At 53.9% G+C, this 23315-nt stretch overlaps 1 long non-coding RNA gene across 2 annotated transcripts; it reads right to left on the bottom strand.

Annotated features, from left to right (window-relative positions):
* Positions 1-5297: 5297 nt before the first annotated feature.
* Positions 5298-22672, bottom strand: LOC115516718. 2 transcript variants are annotated; one of them, XR_003969625.1, is made up of 3 exons: positions 22382-22672; positions 13454-13612; positions 5298-5665 (listed from the first exon to the last, which is right to left on the bottom strand). It is a non-coding gene; the product is annotated as an uncharacterized LOC115516718 (long non-coding RNA). The 2 variants fall into 2 exon arrangements; XR_003969626.1 differs by lacking the exon at positions 22382-22672 and adding an exon at positions 13913-13979.
* Positions 22673-23315: the final 643 nt, after the last annotated feature.

Here is a 23315-nt window from a genome sequence, read left to right on the forward strand (position 1 = left end):
CAAGGAGAGACACAGGAGTGTGTAAAAGCCCTGAGGCTGGAAAAAGCACAATTCACTTGAAAACAAACAAACAAATAAACAAAAAACAAAGAAAGCCTAAGTGGCTTGCGGGGGGGGGGGGGGGGGGGGGGTTGCAGAGGAGCTGAGAGGTAGGCAGGGGCCAGGACACATGGGGTTCACAGGCCATATTGAGGGTCTGGGTCCTAGTAAGGACAGGAGGGAGAAGTCACCCAAGCACTGAGCAGTGGGTGGGGGAATGTGGCCTTATTTGCTTTTATCACTCTGGCCCCTGGCTGACCCTCAATAAATGGTGGCCATTAATACTGCTGGGCTCTCTGCTGTCACTTCCCCAGGGGCCTTTCTGCTCAATTGGAGTTGACAGCAGGCGGCCCCCATACCCGCAGGCTACCGGGCCCAGCCCCACCTTACCCCTTCTCACCCCACACCAGTCAGACCTGCTTTCTGAGCACACAGGCCCTTCCCCCTTCTCCATCAACTTCCTTCTGTCGGTCTTGGTTTCTAGGCTGGGAGTCCCAGAGCCCAAGGGGGCCTGGAGAGGTTTGAGTTCAAGGTGGAATGAATGGGCTGTTTGATGGGAATCTCCCAGGGCAACCTCCAGGCTTGGTACAGTTGGAGTGGCTGTGGGCTTCCTTTTTTCCAGATGAATCACTGCTCTGTGTGTCTGTGACTCTGTGTGCCCTCCCCCTGACGTGCCCTGGGGCCCTGCAGTAACAGGAGGGGACTGGATGTGTGCACGGAGCAGCTCCTCTCTTGCGACCGGCATTAACCGCGGTGTGCTCTCTGCCAGGTACCCCGCGAGGTGTTCCTGTGCGTTTCTCATCGACCCTGCCGGTGACCCTGCAGGGGGACACATTATGTCCGTTTTGCAGGAGAGGACACAGAGGCTAGAAAGGTTTACTGGACTGCTCAAGTTCGCGTAGCTGAGCCAAAGATTCAAGCTACGTCCTCCAATCCCTAAAGCCTGCACTTCTGCCCGCGGTTCCTGTGTTCCGTCTCTCAGCCTGGGCATCAGTGTTGTGGGCGTCCAGGCTGCGTGGACAGGCAAACTGGGGGTGACTGAGGGCTCTGCTGTGCCAGGAAGGGGTTAACTGGGATGCCCTCAGCAAGCTGAGGTTTGGCCAGGCTAGTTGCCATGGCAACGGCAAGGTTTGGGGAGTGGGAGACCTGCATGGCCAGATCTTCTGAATCACTGGGTGTTTATTTGGTAGTGAACCCCTTGCAGAGTCCTCTGCAGAGTCCTCTGTGACTGCACGTGGCCACCAGGAGTAGCTTGCGGGGGACCGGGGTGAGGGCGCGAGTTCTCTGAGAGGGTGAAGCCCAGAGGCCTCAGCCAGGTTGCCCCTCACCAGCGCTGCCCCGGGAGCCTTTCCCACCAGGAAGACCCCAGGCTTCTGCCTTCAGCTCCCAGATCCCCAGGCTAGGTAGGCACCGGGCCGAACACAGATCTGGGGCCAGAGGGGGTTAATCAATCATTCATTTATTCATTCTTTACCAAATATTGATTGCTTGCCCTAAATACACCAGTCACTGTACCAGGGGCTGTGACCTGGGGTCAGCTTCCAGAAGCCAGACACTCACAGAGCTGCCTTTCCAGTGGGCTGGAAGACCCCCGCCACGCGCTTCCTGGGTGTCACCGTGGGCGAGTCCCTTTCCCTCTCTGAGCTCACACTGCAGGGATGCTGGTGTGGACAAGGTGATATATTTGAAGCATTTCCCCGGGTGCCTAGCACACAAAAAGGGGCTAAACATGCAGCTGTGACATAAACTCCTGTAGGCCGCTCACCTTTCCTCCCAGCCTCAGAAGCCAGGTGATGATAAAACTCACCAATGAGGAGCCCTAGACTCTAGACCCCGGGCTCACGGTGAGGCAAAATCTCAATACTGACCCGGTTAGACTGGCTTTTCCACCAGCGGGCCTGGGACCTTGGCTTCAGTCTGCCCCTTTGTAATGCGGGAGCCTTCTTCCTCCACACTTAAAGGCGGCAACATACCTGAGCTGATGGGAGGTACTACAGTGGACCTTTGAGTCCACTGGGAGAATCAAGGCCATTTCCCCCACCGCCCACACCCTGATAAGACCCCATCCTGGCCTTCCTCTCCAGCCCAACTAAGCTTTTTGCGACAATATGGATCTCAGCAGTTATCTGTTGATTTGATTCAAATTTGCTTTTCGAAGCTCGACTAGCCTCGCCAGGGGGAAGGCCTCCTCCCAATACCCATTCAGGGCTCTGCCCTCTCATGTCTCCCCCTCGCAGCCCCCAGCTGGTGTGCCCTGGCAGCAGAAGCAAGAACTTGATTATGTGACCCACCCCACACTGCACCCCAGGCCTGTTTTCACGAGGGAGGGAACCCCGAGGTCCTCGGGGTCAGCCAGAGAACCACCCTCTGTGGCCTCAGCACGGGACAAGGCTGCTTGGGGGACAGGAAGGTCAGCCAGGCCGGTTACAGTTAGAAGGAACATGTACACCACACCTACACTTAGAGAACCAGCAGAGAAGGAGAAAAACTTACAAGAATTTCAGATCTGATAGCTGAGAAATACAAAGCTTCAAAGTAGTCGTCATGGGAAAACTCAGAATGTTGGAGCACTTTCTCACACTTACTTTGTTGGCTTAGTGTTGATTTTGTTTTGTACTGCTCATGGGCCGATTGTTTTGGGGGCTGGTGCCTCTAGAAGTCTCCATCAAGGCCTGGAAAATGAAAGTGGGGCGCACGGTCTGTGGGGTCCCCCCAAGTCTGTCCCCAAAGGACAGAGAAGGAAGGCGTTTTCCTCTTTCTTCTGTCAGACACCAAAGGAGGTGAGCTTAAGCTGGGTTGGAGGTGGTGCTAATGAGTCATCCAGGCATCCAGGATTTTCTTCTCTCACCACTCTTGAAAATCTTCCCCTCGGCTGGGTGTCCGGGCACACGTTTATCCTGGGACAGGGCTCATGGAGCAGATCATAGCTGTCATTTGTTGGTGAAAGGTCAGTGGGCTGGGAGGAAGCTGTTGGGGGTGCTGGGAGGGATGACAGGAACTGCGGAGATGAAGAAGCTCCCAGCCAGCCCCGCCCCTGAGCTGGAAAATCTTTAACAAAGGATCCGGCCAAACCATAAAAGAAAAGGACAGGCAGACAGACATGCCCAGCAAACACATCCCCCCCGTGAGGAGGTCAGAAAATGCTTGGACAGCAGAAGGAAAGGAGACAGATGGCCCGAGAGAAGAAGGAAGCCTGGAGAGAATATCTGAGGATTTCTGTTCTGGTCTGGTCTGTTCTTTTTTCTCTATTCTATTCCTTCCTTCTTCCCTTCCTTCCTCCTTCCTTCCTTCCTTCCTTCCTTCCTTCCTTCCTTCCTTCCTTCCTTCCTTCCTTCCTTCCCTCCCTCCCTTCCCTTCCCTTGCTTCCTTCCTTCCTTCCCTCACTCCCTTCCTCCTTCCTACTTTCCTTCCTTCCTTTTTAAATAGACTTTATTTTTTAGAGCATTTTTGAGTTCACAGCAAAATTGAGCAGAAAGTCCAGAATTCCTACATATCCCTGCCCCCGCTCACACACAGTCCTCCCCGGCCATCAACATCCCCACTAGAGTGGTACATTTGTTATAATCAATGAACCTATGTTGACACATCATTATCACCCAACTACATAGTTTACGTTAAGGTTCACTCTTAGTGCTGTACATTCTACGGGTTTTGATAAGTATGGGACAATATATATCAACCAATATGGCATCATACCTCATGGTGTCACTGCCCTAGAAATCCTCTGTGCTCACCTATGCATCCCTCCCTCCCACCTAACTCCTGGCTACCACTGACCTTTTTTTTTTTTTTAATGTTTATTTATTTATTTTGAAAGAGAGACAGCAAGCACGAGCAGGGGAAGGGCAGAGAGAGAATCCCAAGCAGGCTCTGCACGGACAGCACAGAGCCCGATGCGGGGCTCACACTCGCGAACCCATGAGATCAAGACCCGAGCCGAAATCCAGAGTCAGCTTAACGACTGAGCCACCCAGACGCCCCAAACATTGATCTTTTTACCGTCTCCATAGTTTTGCCTTTTCCAGAAAGCCCTACAGTTCGAATGTATGTAGCCTTTCCGATTGGCTTCTTTCACTTAGTAATTGCACTGAAGTTTTCCCCATGTCTTTTCAAGGTTTGATAGCTCATTTCTTTTTAGTGCAGAGTAATATTCCATTCCTGGATTTACCACGGTTTGCTTATCCATTCACCTACCGAAGGACAGCTTGGCTCCTTTCAAGTTTGGGCAATTATGAATAAAGCTTCTATAAACATCTGCATACAGATGTGTGGACATAAGCCTCAGCTCCTTTGGGTAATACCGAGGAGCATGAGGGTTGGATTGTGTAGGAAGACTATGTTTACCTTTGTAAGAAACCGCCGAACTGTCTTCCAGAGTAGCTGTACCATGTTGCACTCCCATCGGACAGGAGTGAGAGGTCTTTCTGTTTTTAACTTTTTTTTTTTTAATGTAAGCTTTACACCCCACGTGGGGCTCGAACTCATGACCTCCAGATCAAGAGTCACCCGTTCTACTGACTGAGCCAGCCAGGCGCCCTGAGTAAGAGCTCTTGATGTTCCACGTCCTCACCAGCATTTGGTGTCATCGGTGTTCCAGAATGTGGCCTTTCTAACGGTAGCAGCTCAGTGTTGTTTTAATTTGCAATTCCCAAATGACATTGGATGCGGAGCATCTTTTCATATGCTTATTTGCCATCTGTATGTCTTCTTTGGTGAGATGTCTGTTCAGGTGTTTGGCCCATTTTAAAAATTGGGTTGTTTGTTTTCTCATTGCCGAGTCCTTTGTACATTCTGGATAACGGTTCTTACTTAGATCTGGCTTTTGCAAATATATTCTCCCCATCTATGGCTTGCCTTCTCATGCTCTTGAACCCCAGCTTCTGAGCTGATGGTTCCAGCCTTTGACCAAGCCCAGAGGTGGTACAGGATCTAGCCTTTTGCACCCAATTCAGGACTCCTCCAATGGGCAGGCTTTGCTCTGGGTGCCTCAGGGGCTGGCAGAGACCTTGTCGGATGTGCACGTGGTCTGGAGGCCCCGCCCCATCTGATCCAGCGTCCTTCCTACTGCAGAGGGCTGCTCCCACTTACCTCTGTGCAGAACTGACTCTCAGGCTCTGTTAGTGCCGGGAGAAAAGAAGTCGGAGAGATGGGCCAGAGAGAGACTGAAGATGCCGTTTGTTTTAAGCTTATTTCTTTATTAATTTAAGTAACCTCCACACCCAATGTGGAGCTCAAACTCACAATCCTGAGATCAAGAGTCACATGCTCTTCCAACTGAGCCAGCCAGGAACCCCTGGAGGTACCAAGTTAAATGGAGAAGTCAGGAAAGGTGCCACCGATAATGTCACCATGTCGAGCGGAAATCTGGAGCCAAGACAGCACCCCACTGCAAAGGGGTCCAGGAGAAGGCAGGTCAAGTGCAAAGGCTCTGGCCTATGTGGCTGAGGCAGAGGGTGCCAGAGGACTGGGAGACGAGGCCACGAAGTTTCAAAGATTGGAATGGAGGCAGGCCATAGTCGGAAGTTTGGATTTATTCCAGATGCGGCGGGAGGCCACCGGAAGGTTGTCAGGCTAGAAATGATTCGCATTTTTAAAAGCTTGCACTGGCTGCTAGGTGGAGGACAGCCTACAAAGGAAAGAGCGAGAGGGGAAGCAGGGAGACCAGTTGGGCATTTTATGGTTTGGGTTAATATAAATATGCCAGCCTAACAGCGTCTCCCTTGCAGAGGATCATGGGGGCCCGTTGCATAGAATCCCATGCATAGAATCCCATTCACACTCACTGCAAACCCACACACACCTTAGGTCCCCCACACTCATACACACCCACAGCCTGTCCTGGACATAAGTGCACATGCGTGCATTCACGTTCCCCCACATGCACAGAGGCATACACGTGCTGCCATGCATGGCACCAGCAGAGACGTTTTCAGGCAAGTACACACACACACACACTCCCATTTATACACTTCCTTACACATGTATGAGATACTTTCTTTTCTTTCTTTCTTTTTTTTTTTTATGTTTATTTTTGAGAGAGAGACACAGCACCAGCAGGGGAGGGGAAGTGAGGGAGGGAGACCCAGAATCCAAAGCAGTCTCCAGGTTCCAAGCTATCAGCACATAGCCTGACGTGGGGCTTGAACCCATGAACTGTGCGATCGTGACCTGAGCCGAAGTCGGACACTCAACCGACGGATCCACCCAGACGCCCCTGAGATGCTTTCATCCACAGACACACATAAAGCTACATGCATTTCTCCACAGCTTCACATATGCACCATTTCGCATTTTCCAAAGAGAAGCAGGTCTGAGCAGGGGAAGTGGCTGGGGAAAAGGTGTGAGGGGTTTTACAAGAGGAGGAAATAATTGCAAACCGACTTAGTCATTGGAGAAAAAAATGCTTGAAAGCCTGCTTTACCCTAAATTGCAGCTGATGGCTGGGTCAGCCAGTTATTAGCAAGACTGCATTAAAACCTTCATCCCCCAGGTTGGGGGCTCCCCTTAACCCCTACTTTGGTTCATCCTCATGCAGCCACTGTGGGCCACCTGCCCAGCCACTCCTCACATTAAGCAGCTGTCACTACACTCCTAGTGACTCACAAGGCATTGGGGTGAGGGGACAGAGGCTGCTCCCTGAGGCCTGAGAAGCCCTCCCAGGATGGGGAGGGATGGGGGGAGCGATGGGAGGGAGGCTTCACAAACCTCAAGCCTCAGCGGGCAGAGGACAGGCTGGGGGTGAGGTGGGTGGGATGGGTGCTGCTTTGGGGAAATCTGGACTCCTTTTCAAGGCCCCATAGGACTCTACCACCCTCCTCCTACCACTTCCTGTCCAGCACTTTCCACTTCCAGCTCTGAGAGCCAGCCACAGTGACGCGCCAGGAGCCAGTAGCTCTTTGGACACACACCTTTGGATCTTTGCAGATGCTGCTCCCAAGACCACCTGAAACACCTTCCTTATCCTTCCAGACTCAGCTTAGAAGCCACCTCCTCCAGATAGTCTTCCCTGATTGTCCCAAATCATCCTTGCAATTGGAGGTCCTTCCTGTGCTCCTGTCTAGCATTTACTGGACTGTCCAGCACCCAGTGTTATACTTGTCTGTTTCCCCATCAGGGCAAAGAACATGTCTGTTTGATGCATTGCTCCCTGGCACATAGTAGGTGCTGAACAAAGTGTTCTTGAATAAATAAAAATTGCTCCTATGCGCCAGTGAAACTAGAAAGGAGATCACTTCTGAAAAAGAATCCTTGCTTCCTCTACCTTTTTTGCTACTCCAAGAGCCACCTGATGATCACTAAGTCTCCAGTTCACACAGTAGGACACCTGTGGCCATGATTCTCTTCACCTCTTCTGTCTTCAACCTCCTCTGGTGTGTGTGGCTGGGATAATGCCAGGCCCCCTGGGTTGGGGCAGGAGATAATGGGGGAGATTTGGAAAGTGAGGTGACATGAGGCAGAGAAATTCAAGTTAAATGTATATAATTCCCTATTATTTTCTATGGAGAGAGGGTGGTAGACACGGAGGGGAGAATCAGGCTGGGCATTTGGGGACTGAAAAGAGCAAGAGAACGTTCCCAGAAAAAGAAGACCTTAAACAACCCAGATAGGGCTGAAGCAGTTTGCTGATCAAAGGAAAGGGCAGGTCGGAGCATCGGCACTACTGAGGAATCTGAGATGTGCCAAGAGAGGTAGCTCGATGCCTCAGGACCTGGGCAGCACTGGTGGTCACATAGGAAATCCGACTTCCCCACCCAAGAAGCAAAGAAATATAAAACTTGATAGCTATCACTCAGTGGGTGTTTACTACAGAAAAGGCAAGTGCATCCTACTGCCACTTCCCAAGCTACACCATGACAGACATCACTAGTCAATCATGAGTGCACCCATCACCCCCAGGCCAGGATGAGATGTCAGAATTCTTCACCCAGGGCTCCCAGGAGCCCTAACTGATCAGTTGGAGCTGACACATTAAGGTAGACCCTTCTTGCCATCACTGGTGTCCTGAGTGCTTAAAAATTTGTCTCATTCAATTCTCACAATAAATCTATGACATCCATATGAACTTTTATTTCCCAGGTGAAGAACAAAGAAGGGTCAGCCTGGTTAAGAACTTGACCAAGTTCACAGAGCTACTAAGAGTCAGGCTGAGAATTCAGACCCTAGTAAGTCTGTCTCCAAAGTCCATGCTCTTGCCCTGTACCATGCACCCTGCCTCCCCTCGGCATCTGGACCACCACGTTGTGGGCATTTGCTGGGGCTCTGTTGCCTCCCAATCTCCAGACTTCCTGTCCCATGTGAGGTGCCAGCAGGTAAGAGGCATTACCCTCAACTAGGGCAATTGAGGAGTCTTTCAAAAGGCACTATTTGCCTAGGGCGGGCAGTGCTAAAAGAAACCAGAAGGAATTCTGCAGACCTTGATGTGACAGGGAGGGAGATGGCTGGAAGCTGAAGAGAGTCAGAGCTGCAAAGGAAAGAAACAAGGGGAAAAATACCCCGACCTCTCTCCGCCCACCTTCCTAGTCTCCTCCAGTGGGAGACCCTGGAAGCCAGAGGCATGGGATTTCGGCCTCTGGGCGAAATGGGATGAGGCCCACACAGGTTAGCCTCCTGGACTTCGGAGTTGGGGGAAAAGATAGAAGGATGGAACTCTGGAGGGGCAGACTGAGAAGGCCATCCAGAGTGTTCCTTCCGTATTTGGGGGGATGGGGTAGGAATTTCCCTTCCTGAGGAGTATTCATGGGACAAGAGTCTGAATCCAAAGACCTGGAGGACCAGGAGAACCGATGGGGTAAATCCCAGTCCAAGGGCAGGAGAAGACTGACTTCCCTGCTCAATAGGCAGAGAGAACATTCTCCCTTCTTCCACGTTTTTGTTCTATTTAAGCCCACTAGCATTGGAGAGGGCAATCTGCTTTACTCAGCCTAAGGATTCAAATGTTAATCTTATCCAGAGACACCCAGAATAATGTTTGACCAAATATCTGGGCATCTCATGGTCCAGTCAAGTTGACACACAAAATTACCTGTCATCACACCATTGATGGCAGAGGGGTGGTAACAGCAAAGGCATCCTAAGCAGGCTGCCCTGTGGCGTGACCTTGGCAACGACGCTGACTGCCTAGCATCTCTTGGATCCTGCTCACCTTCCAAGCTGGGACTCCAGCCTTCCCACTGATGCTGTGAGCAGCCCCCAATCCTTCCAGCAAATCTTTTCTCTGCTTGAGAATGTCAGAGTCCATTTCTGCCTCTAACAGTCAGCACCCTGGCTGGCACAACCACCCAGAACAGCGTGATGATGCATAGAGTGGTGACCCCCGACAGGTGCATCCGGAATGCATCAAGCGGGGACACATCCTCAGAGGATCCCGGTTCCCCTTCCGAATATCACGGCTCTGCCATTCACGAAATTCGGCAAGCTTGCTTTGAGGCCATTCGTGCTTATGGCTGAGCTGCCTCTGGGACACCCCAGGGGATTTCATTCTACCGCGTGTGCCCCACTCCCAGACATGGTTTGCTTTAGGAGGCTGGCAGAAAATAGACCGCACTGCCCCAGGAAAAGACCCTGCCACAACCCATGTGTGGCTGCTTTGGAAATCCACAGTCACGCACCAGTTGCCCTGAAGGAATCCTCTGAGGGAAGGGCCCCTCTCTGTCCACTGGACTAATGCCCCCACCCCCTCAGCAGCCTCCCTCGGCCAGAGGCCTGGAGCTGAGGTTGATCTTGACTGAGCTGCCCCAAGAAGTAGCCAGTTGTGTCACCGCCTCCACCTCCCACCCCACGCCGAGGATTCGGATGTGTCTCTGGATGTTCAATATTTGCTCAGAGAATCAGAAGGGAAGCAAAGCGAGAACCATCGAGGTGACAGGCTGGTGCCTGCAGTTCCTGGGCTGCACCAGCCCCGGGGTTTCCAGAGAAGGCAGGAGGGGCCGGGGGCAGGCTGGCACAGAGACCCTCAGCTCCAGGGACAGCCCGAGGACTAACAGGAGGGGACCGAGTGGGGTTCAGAGATCCAGGTGGCTCTGCTCCCCCACTCCACACACTCCCTCCAGGGCTCCATTCTGTGGGGTCCATACACGCACATGTCAGCACCAGGGTCCCACCATTCTGCAGAACTAACTGATGCATCAAGCCCGGGGCCAGGGCGCATGTAGCCACCAGGCTTCCGTGAGAGCCGTGCGTCCATGTCTCTTGCCCTCGGGAAGCCTAGGGCTCGTGGGACACAGCCACACAAGTGTACTCGTGAGACACTGCAGGGAAGCCCAGGCATGTCACAGGGGGGTCTTGAACCAGCTCCTCTCCCTGAGACCCCTGACCTTCCTCTTCCTTCAGTCCCATGAGTCCCAAGGACAAGCCTGTGGCTGGCTCTCAAATGTCTTCCTGCACCTCTTCCCCCTGTCCTCACAACAAGGCTGGAGAGAGATCCTGGGAGGTGACGTGGGGAGCCCAGGCTGCCCCCTTCCTGCCCTCTCACTGTCCCAAATACACTGTCTGTCTCTTCCCTGGGGTGTCACTGGACTGGCCAGCAGCTCCCAAGTTCTTGGAGGACGACCCCTTCTCAGGCCAACAGGGAGTGCACCCTCTCCTGGGAAGCGGCGGGGCAGGGGGGTGGGGGTGGCCATCCGCCCCCACCAGGGTCTTGCACCAAGCACAGCTTGGTCGTACTGCTGATGGTGCACGGAACAAGACCCCTGCCCAGAAAGGAGGCCAGGAACAGAGGGCCATTGGCCCGTGCTCCAGGGACCTCAGACTTGAGCCTGGCTGTGGCTGGGCCACCTGTTGGTCCCCCCTTGTCTGTGGCAGCTGAGCAAAGGGGGGCCTCCCACGGCAGGCCTGCACCTTTGCCCACACTGGCCCCTGCCTCACTGGTCTTCCCGACATCCCCTGTTCGCCCACTTGGTACTTGGCTCCAGGCTGCCCAGGACAAGGGGTTTCTAGGCACTTGTGAGCCTCTCTCTCCCCTGGGGTCTGCAGCTCAGGAGGGATGGCTTGTGCAAGGAGGGGGCGGGGGGGGGGGGCCGGCCAGGGCCGGGAGGGCCAAGTGCAAGAGGGGCAGCCTTTTATCTTGGCTCCGTAAAGCAAAGCCACCCCCCGCCCGAAGCTGGCCGGCATTGGCACGCACCATAAATCTCCAGGATGCCGCAGCTGTGACTGGATTATTTATAGTTCCCGTCTTACATTTCTAACACGAAAATATCACACAAAGGGAAAGGTAATGAAATCTCACCTCTCCCGCACATCCCTCACTCCAAACTGCAGGGCTTTCCAGAAGCCCTTGTGGCTGAAGGAGGGATGAGAGAGGCCCGCTGCCCGCACCCCGCCCGCCTCCCTCCCTCCTTCTGTCAGTCACACGCACATTTCTCCTCACCCACCCCTACATTTGGTCTCAGACACATTCTCTCACGTTTTCTTTCTCTCACACATACATTTCCTCCCAGATGCACAGACAATTCTGTTCTCTCGCTCTGCTCGCTCCCAGCTCGCCCTGCCTGAGCCCTTCCCATCCCCCAGACACACCCCACACCTCCCTGCCCTTTCCCTGTCCCCACCGCCATCCCTGTCCCCCCCGTCGGCGTGACTAACTCCCCTCAGCTTGTGTATTTGCTTTTTTGCCTTGTCAATGAAGATGCTGGCACATTAATTACCAGGTCTGTCCTCTGCGAGGCCTGTCAGTTCCTTGTCAATAGAGGGGGGAAGTGTCAGCCTACATTCATCTTGCTCTGCCTTTAAAACACCCATGGGCATTGCCTCCGCAGGGAGACCCATTCTGGGGCACACGGCAGTGAGGACACTGGTTCCTGGGCTTGACATACACGGACATACAGAAAACACAGGTCACAGAACACGCCTCTCACTCTGTGGGAGGCAACACCTAAGGATGTGCTCTGCAAACTGGATGCTGGGCCTGGGCGGGGGTATTTTAAGGTACAGAGGATGAGAGGTCCCTCCTGCCTCCTGCATTACTGCCTGGTGGTGTTAAGTAGGATGAGCCTTGTGCGACACTGTCCCACAAGCACAGACCAGAAACTCTGGAGCCCTGGGCAAGCTTCCATGGAGAGTCAAGGCCCAGCCCCTTCCCTGCCTGGCCCCCCCCCCCCGCCCCACCCCTGGCGCAGGCCTGAAGAAGAAAAATCAGAAAGCGACACTTCATACTGTAGCCCAGCCTGACATGTTCATGACTCACTTCTATCCAGACGTCACAGTGACTGGGGACGCCCGCGCTCGCTCGTCCTCTCTCTCTCTTACACACACACACACACACACACACACACACACACACACACACGTGCTGGGATAAGGGAAGTCTGCCACCCTGGGCTGGGAGTCAGGGGAGGGGACCTGGGGATAGAAACCCTGCAACCCACCAACAGGGCTTGGACGCCTCCTTTTTTATCTTAAAAATTCACCTGGCTTTTTGGGTTATTCGCTATAACATATGGCTGCATTAAAAAATGTCTTAAATGACTTATAATTAAAATTTCATTTTTTTCTGAAATCTTTGCCTTACATTGACCTTCCTGGAAGTTGAGTCTCAAAAACGCTTTGGCTTTTCTGAGAAACACAGGGCACAAACACCCCAGTGAAAGATCGAGGGGACCAGTCTAGGGGGTAAGGATATGGAGTATATATCTATGGGGTAAGGATAAGAACAGGGGCTCTTGGGTTTACATCCTGGCTCTCCCAAGCATTAGCCATGTGACCTTAGCTAAACCACTTGCTTCAGAACCTTGGCCTGTAAAATGGGTGTGATATTACTACCTGTCACATGGAGCTTTTATGAGCATGAAATGCATTAATATACGCAAAGTGCTTAGGACAGCAGCTGACATGATACAGATGTTTGCGATTATTTTTCTGTAGAAGACCAACACAAAGCCACCAAATCAACTGCCGCAACTGAAATTAGAGATCACTCCTGCCTCCTTCCTAGGATGTGCTTCTGCCCTCGGCCTGTGCCACACACCCAGCTCCTGGCCTCTGTTCATGCATCTCTGTGCGCCAGGCGGTCGGTTCACAAACGTTCTCCTCTGTTCCAAGGGCTATGCCTGGACTGGCGGCTCAGTATTACAAAAGACTTTCTAGAGGGGGAGACAGACACATGCAAACAACATGGTACGGACCACGTTCCGAACCGAAGACCCCCCACGAGCAAATGTCATGCTTTCTTTCTAAGAGTCACTGCCTGGCTGTGGGGGCTAGCGGCAGGCAGGTTAAAGCGGTGTGTTCAGTAGAGTGTGATTATGATGATACTGTCTAGCAGTCTGGAACATTCTTGCCTCGTGTCTACATCAAGTCTCTTCTTTGATGTCACCTCACCTGCAGGGCCTTCTAGAACCACCGGGATAAATGACAACCCTCTTCCCCAACCTGTCAATCACTATCCCCTACTTACCCTATTCATCTTCTTAGCACTTACCACCACCTGACGTATTTTGACATGGTGTATTTCTTTGTTGTCGGTCTGCCCCACCAGAGTGATATAAGCTTCCTGAGGACAGGACCTTTGTTCTGTTTCCTCCTGAATCCCCTGTGTCTCGAGTAAAAATTGGCAGGTAAGTAGGTGGTCCATAGGTATCTGTGAAATAAAGGAGCTGTGAGCAAATCCCCCTTGGTGTCTTGACTTTCCCTTTGAAACCCCACTTTTTTTTTTTTAATTTACATTTATTTTTGAGAGACAGAGGGAGACAGAGCACAAACATGGGAGGGGCAGAGAGAGAGGAGACACACAATCCGAAGCAGACTCCAGGCTCCGAGCTATCAGCACAGAGCCTGACGCGGGGCTCGAACCCACAAACCGTGAGATCATGACCCGAGCTGAAGTCAGACGCTTAACTGACGGAGCCACCCAGGCGTCCCAATGAAGCTCCACTCTTACTCGCCACATGGGGAAACTCTAACTTGAAAGTCGGTAAGATCCAGGGGCACCTGGCTGGCTCAGTGAGTCGAGCACGCCTTTGATCTTGGGGTCGTGAGTTCAAGCCCCATGTTGGGCATAGAGCCTGCTTAAAACAAACAAACAAATAGGGAGAGAGAGAGAGAGAGAGAGAAGAGGTAAGACATGATAGACCTTTCATTCGTTGAAAGAAATTCAGCTGAGACCAAACCCACTTTGTACTCCCTACTGCTTAGGTGATGAGGCGCTGTGGTCACAAATGTTCCACGTGCTCCGCCCTGCGGCTGGTCCATCTGGTCCTGGAAATGATGAACCCTGGCTCTGCCATGTTCGAGTGGGTGACTGCCTGTGGGCATGGAGCTTAGGTCTGGGACTGTGACTTTTGGGATTCATGAGGACTTACCTGAGAGTCCCTAAGAGGGCTCCAGAATCAATCAGGTGGTTTGGGCAAGCTCAGGACCTCGGGAATGCCTGAAGATAGTCATGCAGGAGTTTAGGTTCTGAACCACTGAGCCAAGTGAGAGATCTAGAATGGCAGGTCAGGGCCCAGGCTGGGCTGTTTCAGGACCAGGCAAGAGCAGGTTAAGAGGGCGTCCCAGGCAGGAGGTGCGGTCAGGGTGGGGTGGAAAGCCTCTCATCTGTGTGCTCACTCTCTGCAGCACCACTAAAAGGTCCTCCCTTGACCTCTGTGCTCCCAGCTATCCAGGCGCTGGATGGCTCCCTCAGAGAGAAAAATTTAGTTTGGCCAAATCTTCTTCCGGCTGAGCCCAGGGAAGGGCTAGAGGCCTGATGGGGGGCGGGGGGGGGGAGGCCAAAATTCCAGTATCAGGGATTCACCATCAGACCCGGAATGGCTTCATTCCTGAGTCATGCTTTCCTACAGACTTAGAGCACCTCCCAGCACTCATATATTCCACGAAGGGTGGTTTCTTATCTTAAATGGTGGACAAGGAAGACCTGGAATTTCCCTCTCGCTGCTCATGAGCTCCTACTCACCTGTCAAAACCCAAGCCAAAGTGCCCAACCTAAAACCGAGGTCCCTCCATTACCAAGCCGTGTGTTTGTGGAACTCTTCCTCATTAAGCTGAGCACATCAACAAGGACTTTGGCTTATTTATGACCACATTCCAAATGCTGAAGAAATCATGATTGACTAGAAGACCCCATAAAGTAAGGACAGGCCATGCTTCCTGACTGAGAATGTGATTATATCTCTCATTCCTCCCAAATAACCCAAGCATCTGCGCAGCTGAGGGGGGCAGAATGTTCCTGTTTGGCAGGGACTGTTCCCAGTTTTGATGACCTGCCTCAACCAGATGGGTATCTCTTCCAAGTTATCATGTGTACATACCCTGCAGGGGGCTGAGGGAGATGGTTACATAATCTAGGAAGAGTGCATCAGCCGGGAGCAGGAGGGCCCTCCTCCTCTAGCCATGGACCCCTGGCTCCATTCAGGCAGTTTCCTTCTATCCTCCAATCGCCCCACAGCTACCAGGCTCATTAGAAACAAGAATCCCTGACATGCGTACCCAGGCAGCTTTCCAGACACGTCAGAGAGCCCCTCTTTGGGGGGAGGGGACTCTTGGGGGTAGAATCAGCTCGGAAGGGAATGTGGCCGCTCCTATCTGGCAACAGGCCCTGGGGCCCTGCGCTCTGGAGGGTCAATTGGTGCATTCCACCCCTGAGCAGTGTGAACACCTGTCACTCCCCCAGCAACCCAGGCAAAGTGAGGTTCTTGATACGCCAGGGCACAGGGGACAGCCCCCACCTGTCGCCTTCCCCCTGTAGCTCAGGAGTCTCAGGGCTCTGGGGCACAATCCACATTACCAACAGCTTCCCAGCCTTCCACTTGTCACTCTCCCAACCAGCCACCTGCACTAACCCCCAAACTGACTCTTTCCTTTAGGAAGATAATAGCATCAGTGCATCGCAATCAACAATTAGAGAGGACATCATAGTTCACCATCATCTGGTATCTCACTTGACTCCCTGTATCCTGCTTTGAAGGAAGCACCATTCTTTCTACCTCACAGAACAGAAACTTGACTCTCGGAGTGACTTCTCCAAGATCACTAGTACAGAAGAAATCTGAACCCCCTTCTATCTAATCCCAAAGCCTGAAAGACTTCTTTCCAAGCACCCCATCTGTGTATTTTAGGGCCTTTTCTGGGCAAGCACTTGGTGAGGAAGGAAACACAGCCTAATCAATCCCCCCCAGAACAATGGGGACAAAGCTAGAACCAAAAAGGGCAAGAGAGCAAAAGACACACATGTCAAGCTGCACTCTTAGCCCATATCGGCAACTCCTCCTTGCCAAGCCTTACCAGAGTGGCGGTCTGCCAACACCAGCTTCAGAACGAGGACCCGCAGCCCCTGCCCTCCCCAGGGAGACTCCAGACACCTGGCTTGAAACACACAGCCCAAGACCGCAGGCCATGGGACAAGGGGCTGGACGTGTGCGGCAGGACTCAGACCGCACCGTGATCAAGCACGTGGACCTACAGCATGAAGCCCTGGGTTCAAATTCCAGCTCCGATCGTTTCTAGTTGGGTGTCCCTGGGCCTCAGTTGCCTCCCCTGTAAAAAGGAGGGATAGCAGTGGCTCTGTCAGGGGCGCTGTAAGGATGAAATGAGATCGTGCAGACTGCTCACTGCAGGCTGCAGCCTTCAGGCTGGGTTGTAAGGTTGTGCACTGCAGAAGCAAGGGCATAGGTCTGGAGGCAGGCTCCAGCCGGAGCATGGCTGCTTTGAAACCTTGAGCCCAGTGTTTTGAAACTGTGACTCCAGGGCTCATCACTGGGATGGAGGTACTCCCAAGGTCACAGTCATGTAGGGGAAATGCCCTGCACCTGTACAGTGCCCCAAATCTACTCATTCCTTCCCTTCTCTCCCCTGGAATGTGAAATTGCCTGCAGAAAACATCTAACCTCTGGCTTTGGTTTGTTATGCAGAAGAACACATGGCTTTGTATGGGCCAGACACTCAACAAATAAATGAGTGTTCCCCTGGTGAGGGGAAAGGGGACAATGGATAGGCCCAGGGTGCTGATTGGGTGGAGGACAGCTGAGCAAGAAGGCAGGCAGGGTAGCAGGCAGGGGACGCTGGGGGAGGAGCAGACAGGGGTAGAGGACTGTCCTCTTGCCTCACTCAGGGAGAACGGAGGACTGAGACAAGGCCAAGAGGGCTTTGTTCGACCTGCCATGTGTCTGCTGCTCACCTTGTGGAAACCACCTGCTCTTCTCTTTCTTTTTTAAAATTTTTTTTTCAACGTTTATTTATTTTTTGGGGGACACAGAGAGACAGAGCATGAACGGGGGAGGGGCAGAGAGAGAGGGAGACACAGAATCGGAAACAGGCTCCAGGCTCCGAGCCGTCAGCCCAGAGCCTGACGCGGGGCTCGGACCCACGGACCGCGAGATCGTGACCTGGCTGAAGTCGGCCGCTTAACCGACTGCGCCACCCAGGCGCCCCATCTTCTCTTTCTATCTAGGCCTGTTTTCTCTCTGCAGAATGGAGTGCTCTAAAAGGCCCCTCCCACTTAGAATTTTCTAGGATGCTCGGGATCCTCTTTCTCTGGGGCGCTCCCTGATTGTGCTTGAGGAGGACTGGACTTGCTGCTTGTGCATCGACTCCTGCCTCACCTTCTCTACCTCCTACCACTGCACCCTCCTCGTCAGACATGTGGGGTTCATTTGTAACCAGAGTTTACAGGCAGGATCTGGAAAAGCCAGTCTGCAGCAGTCCCAGCACTCGCTGGCTCCCTCCCCCACAGGGAGGACGAGGAGTGGCTCAGGGCAGGGAGACCTGCCTGACAGGTGTGGAGTGCAGGGCAACGGGCCTAGGGACTAACACAGCCCAGCCCAGCCGTCCTTGGCCAGCTGGAGGACTGGAAGGGGGCCCGGGCTGGCTCTGGCTGCTCTCTAGTGGGGAGGAGAGGGTGCACCCCACCCCCCCAACCCGTGGCAGGGGCGGAAGTGGAACCTTCTGGGCTTTCCTGATGTCACCTCCCCAACAGGGGCTGATTGGCCCTGGGCTTCCCTCTCCCCTGGGGAAGTCTCTGGGCAGAGTGACCCAATGCCCTGTATTGCAGGCCAGTCCTCTGTCCGGCTCTGGCACAGGGGAGGGGGCAGGCGAGGCCAGGTTGCCCAACAGACAGATTAAGCGTGTGCTTAGGGCACTGGCAGTAAAAGGGCATCAACAGTGTCCTGGTTTTCGTTTGGTTTTTTTAAAGGGCTGATTCCTAGTATTTCAAAAATAGCAAGGAAGTAGTCACCCTGGGAAAAATCAGAACTTTGTTGGACTTCCTCACACTAATTTTAAGGTTTAGAGTGGTCTTTATTTTGAGTTTGCATGGAGATGAGTGGGGGGAGGTACACCTCAACCTCTCAGCTCTCTGGGCTGCTTAAAGGTCTTAATCCAGCTCAGGGTAAGTCAAGGATCAGAAAAGGGGTGGGGACAAAAGGGGGTTGAAAAGGAGGCGGCATGTGACCTCAGGCCATGGCTCTGTCCCCAGGAGGGGGAGGGCCTGTGGAAAGAAGGCTCACTGCTATTATACAGGGAAAGCTGGGCTAGCCTAGACACCATGTGCAGAGGAAGGTCTGCGTCCCAGTGGAAAAGGTCTCGGGAAACTAGGCTGTGCAAAGGTGCGGGGAGGGTGGAGCAGGGTCCCTCAGGGCCCCGGAACTTGTCCTGGCAGCCTAAAATTCTGACCGCTGGACCAGAGCTGGGATCTGTTCTCCCTATGGGGGCCACTTTGAAGGAAGAGCTGACCACCCATTTCCTGGAAGATGGTTCCAAGGATGGCAGAGGGGGGCCTCAATGCCTCTTCTCCCACAGTCGGCTAGAGCGGGAGCATGTTACCCTCAATCCAACTGCCCTTCTACCCCAACCACACACTTACCAGCAGACATCAGCTAAGCACCAGCTATGAACCAAGTACTTTCCATACATTAGCTAATTTAACCCTCGTACTGTGATGTGGTCACCCTATCCCCATTCTACAGATGAGGAAACAGGCTCAGAGATGTCCATTACCTGCTTAAGAGCACACAGCTGCCTGGTGGCAGAGTGAGGATACAAACCCAGTTGTCTGACCAGCGTGCTTTACCCAATACCACAAATCTCACCCCTACCCCAGGCCTCTGGAGGGACAGAGACACAGGCTGCCTTCCCCAGCCCCTCTGGCCTGGCCATGAAGCTCTCAGCTTCTGTCACGTGCAGATGCGGGCCCTCCCAGGTTCATTATGGGCAGGGAGACCGCAAGCACCCCAGGGCCGAGAACCAGGACAGGCCACATAATTAGCAGGGCCCGTGCAAAATGAAAATGTAGGACCCCTTGCTCAAAATCATTAAGAATTTCAAGATGACAACAGCAAAGCATTAAACCATCCCTTTCAAATCTGGGGCTTGGTATGACCCCCCAGGTCCATGCTCCTGAAGCCAGTCCTGCCCAGAACCCACACTATCCCCGGAACAAACTCCTCCCGTAACTGGGGAAATCATGCAGCCAAGTCAAGTGGGTTTGATTTCAAGGAGCCCTCAGAGCAAAGGTCTTCGGAAGCAAATCCTCCGCTGGCCCAGAGGCCGGGCTTCCCATCCCCAGGTGCACACAACCCCAACTCTTATCTTCTAGGTCGCATGTGCATGTAACCAGGGATCTGCCCATCAGCCCACAGAGCAAATGCTGTCCCAGAAGGGGTGAGGCAAGTGATCCCTGAGGACATCTGAGGGTGCATGTTATGGAGCAAAGGGGCGAGGGGGGCTCTACCCACATTCCTCTTCTAATTAATTCTAGCACCTCTTCCTTCACCTGTTTCTCATTCCATGCAGGCAAACACTTTACGAGAAGCCCTCCATCAGCCCTGTGCTGGCTTCTTCCCGCTGCTCCCAGTGGAAGAGGCACCCAATCCTGTCGCAGGTGAGTCCCTCCACCTGCGCCTTCCCTGTCCCAAGCCCTTCTCTGAGCGTTTTCCGGGCATTTACACATATAATCCACCCAGCAGCACTACGAATTAGGTATAATTCTCATACTTATCTTCCTGGTGGGGAAACTGAGGGACAGAGGGGAAAGCAAGTAAACGGAGAAGCTGGGATACAAACCCGGCTGTCTGGCTCCAGAATCCATGCTCTGGGCCATTACACATCTCTGGGGGCACCCTGCCTGGGTTCAACTCCCAGCATACCGGCAGCATCACATGGTAGCTTTATAACCTTGAGCACGCCACTTAACCTTTCTCTGTCTATATCCTCCCTCTGTAAAATGTGCATAATAACAGCACCTACCTCCTAGGGCTGTTGTGTGGACTGAGCAGGTTAGCATCTATAAAGCACTTAGACCGGTGCCTGGCACATAGGAGACACAATGTAGATGGCGGCTATTTTAGGACTCTTCAGTACCCTGCACTGCTTCTCCTGATGTCTCCTCCCCTCTTGGGGGCTGTCACTCATTCATTACCATCCCCCTTCTGGTATATTCAACCACTCCTTCTCCACTAGCTTTTCCCTATAGATGTGCTTATGTCTCTCTCAGTGTGCACCAGAGAGACCCCACCCACCCGCCCCTGGCTGCCAAGGTCTCCGCTTCCCTTCAGGGCCAAGACTCTGGGGACAAGCTGGGTCTTCCGCTGCCCCTGCACTTCCCCCCACCTCCATCCTGCACATATTGCTCTGGTTAGGGTCTCCGGGGACCTCCCTGCTGCCGAATTGAACGGACACCTTTCCGGCCTGATCTTCCTCCATCTAGGCCAGCACCCAGCCCTATCCACAGCATCTCCTTTGGCAGGCAGGACACTCTTTCCTGTGGCTGTTCTCCCACCCCCCCCCCCGGCTACTCATCTCCTCCCCCAGCCCTGGAACGTGAGTGCTCCCAGTATTCCACAGCCTTGTCATTCTGCCCGCTTTCCCTCAGGGACCTCTTGCAAACTCACGCCTCCGATGCCACCCACAAGGAAGACAACCCCTCTTCTGCTCCTGCCCAGACCTGTCTGCAGAGTCCAGACAGGCATGTCCACCTACCTACCTGGCATCGCCCCCCCAGTTGGCCCGTGGCACCTCAGGCAGTGTCCAAAAGTGACCAGACCTCTTCCCCTAAACCTGCCCCCATGCTGCATTGCCTGAGGGCTAGGCCAGCCTTCTTCCTTCCTCTGCCTGTCCCTCATGCACCTGAGTGCATCTCGCACTGGGGCCTGCCTTCCCTCCTCCCAACATCTCTGAGCCCCTCCCTATACCACTGCCCTTCCTTACTTTGGCTTCAGCACCTCCTGCCTGGATCCTACCGTCGCCTTCTAGCTGGTTTCCTAGCCTTCGTTCTCTTTCCCGGCTAATCTAGTCCTCACGCTACTGCCGGAAAGTAAATCAAACAGCAAATCAGACTGTGTCCCTCCGCTTGTATTTTTCAAAGGCCCTTCAGGATTAATTCCAAGCTCCTCAGCTTGGCTCAGGAGGTCCTGCTTGTTGGACCTCTCCCCACCCACCAGCCAAACCAAGCTAACTCCTTGCCCTTCTCCAATGGAACCGTGATCTCCTGCCTCCTAGTCCCCTTCCCCCCACCTCTCTCCTTCCTTTATAAGCCTGACCTTCTGGAAGGGGACTTTTCCAGTGCCCCAGATGGGACAGGCCCCATCTGTGCTCCTGGGGCCCCTGGGTCAGAGCACTTATCCGTCCTCTGCCCCTCCCAGCACTGGGGGCAGGGGCATGCGAGGGAGGGAGCACCTGGGCCAAGCAAGAGTAAGGGCAGCAATACTGCCAACATTCATTGAGAGCCTTGCTGACTTGCATTATGTGTTTTAATTCTTCCAACATCCTTGTGAGGGGTAATCCCGTTTCACAGGAGGACCCTAAGGCCCTGAGAGATCAAGCAACTTGCCTGAAGTTAACAGCAGAGCCAGGATTTGAACCCAGACATTAATCAGTCGGTATCTGTTGGGCGATGAGAAGCACTGAAGGAGAAGCAGGAGGACTGGGGGAACAAAAGGAGAGGGTGCAGCCTTTCAGAAAAGCAACAGCCTGGGCTCTAGGTGTCTCCCACCGCCTCTGCAATCCTGAGGGAACAGGAGCCCTGCTTCAGGCACTCAGCCTCAGTGTGGAGGAGAGAGAGCCCTGGGAAGAAGTCACCGGCAGGTGGGACAGGAGATGAAGGGATAAGGAGGCTGCAGGCTCTGACTCAGCTGCTTCCCAGGGAGAAGGGCTTGACCTGAACCATGTGCAATTAAGAAAAGTTGGTGCAGGCTGTCAGAGGCCCTCCCTTTCCCCGGGGCGCTGGAGGCAGCCAGCGGCTTTGGCTGGCAGACACCTGCTGACCCCTTCCGCCTCTGTGGGGGAGGGGCAAGGCGGCCCACTGGTAGGAGCCGGTTACGTGTGGGCTGTGCCTGAGGCTGACCAGGGGCTGCAGGGTGCCAGCTCTCCCAGCCTGGCTGGGGCTGGCCCTGCCTGCCAGCTGAGTTGTTCCACTCACCCAAGTGGCATGGAGATCCTTCTGGGGCAGGACGGGGCTGGAGCCGGAGAAGCTGCCTCCGGGCAGATGGCCTGGCCAGGTAGTTTAACCGCCTCCCCGTCATGGGGGGCAGGGAGCCCACAGCAGCTCTTGCTCTGGGGTCCCCACCTCTTCCCCTTTTCTGTCCTACCCTGGGGAGCTCCCCGGACACCTCTCTCTCCGTCCCCTAAAACGATCCTAATGCTAGAGGGCTCCCTCGCCCCCAGCGAATTGGGCTTGTTGGCAACCCCCCGAGCCAGGAGTCTCGGGGCGTCGGTCTCCTGGCCCTGGCCAGACAGAGCACTGCGGGCCTACAGCTCCAAGCCGACGAGGAGGGGAGGGGCGAGTTTGTAGGAGGTGGTCACGTGTCCGTCTGGGCCGAGACCCAGGGGCGCAGAGTTAATTCCTTCGCGTTCACGTGGCCGGCATTCCACAGCTGCCTCTCCCGGGGTGCTGGCCGCCAGCGTCGCCCCGGCTCCCCCAGCGACCCAAACCTGTTCTCCGAGGCAGCCGGACCCCCTGGAGTCGTGGCTCCTGAGCCACCAACCCCCGTGGCCTGGATTTCAAGCGCTCAGTCCTTGCGACAAAAGCCAGGCCTCCCTGGAAGGGTTTGCGTTGGGGAAGAGTGAGGCAAGAGTGAGGCTGGGAGGGAGCGTGGGGCCAGGGGAGCGTGAGGTTAGCCTCCAGATGGGAGAGGAGGCCCGCGGCCAGGCAAGGGCAAGTTATTTACAGCTCTGGCCTTCGGTTGTGTTGTCTGGGAAATGGGAGTGATAATAGTACCTACTGTGGGTACTATCCTGTCCCCGGAGAGTAATGCAACAAGCAGCCATAATAAAAGAGAAATAGTATATGACAATGCCTGGCCGGCTGTCTGCTCCAAAGGTGTACTCAATAATGTTCCTCCCTTGCTCTTTCT

The sequence above is a fragment of the Lynx canadensis genome, chromosome B3 (assembly GCF_007474595.2).
Source record: "Lynx canadensis isolate LIC74 chromosome B3, mLynCan4.pri.v2, whole genome shotgun sequence".
Taxonomy (NCBI): Eukaryota; Metazoa; Chordata; class Mammalia; order Carnivora; family Felidae; genus Lynx; species Lynx canadensis.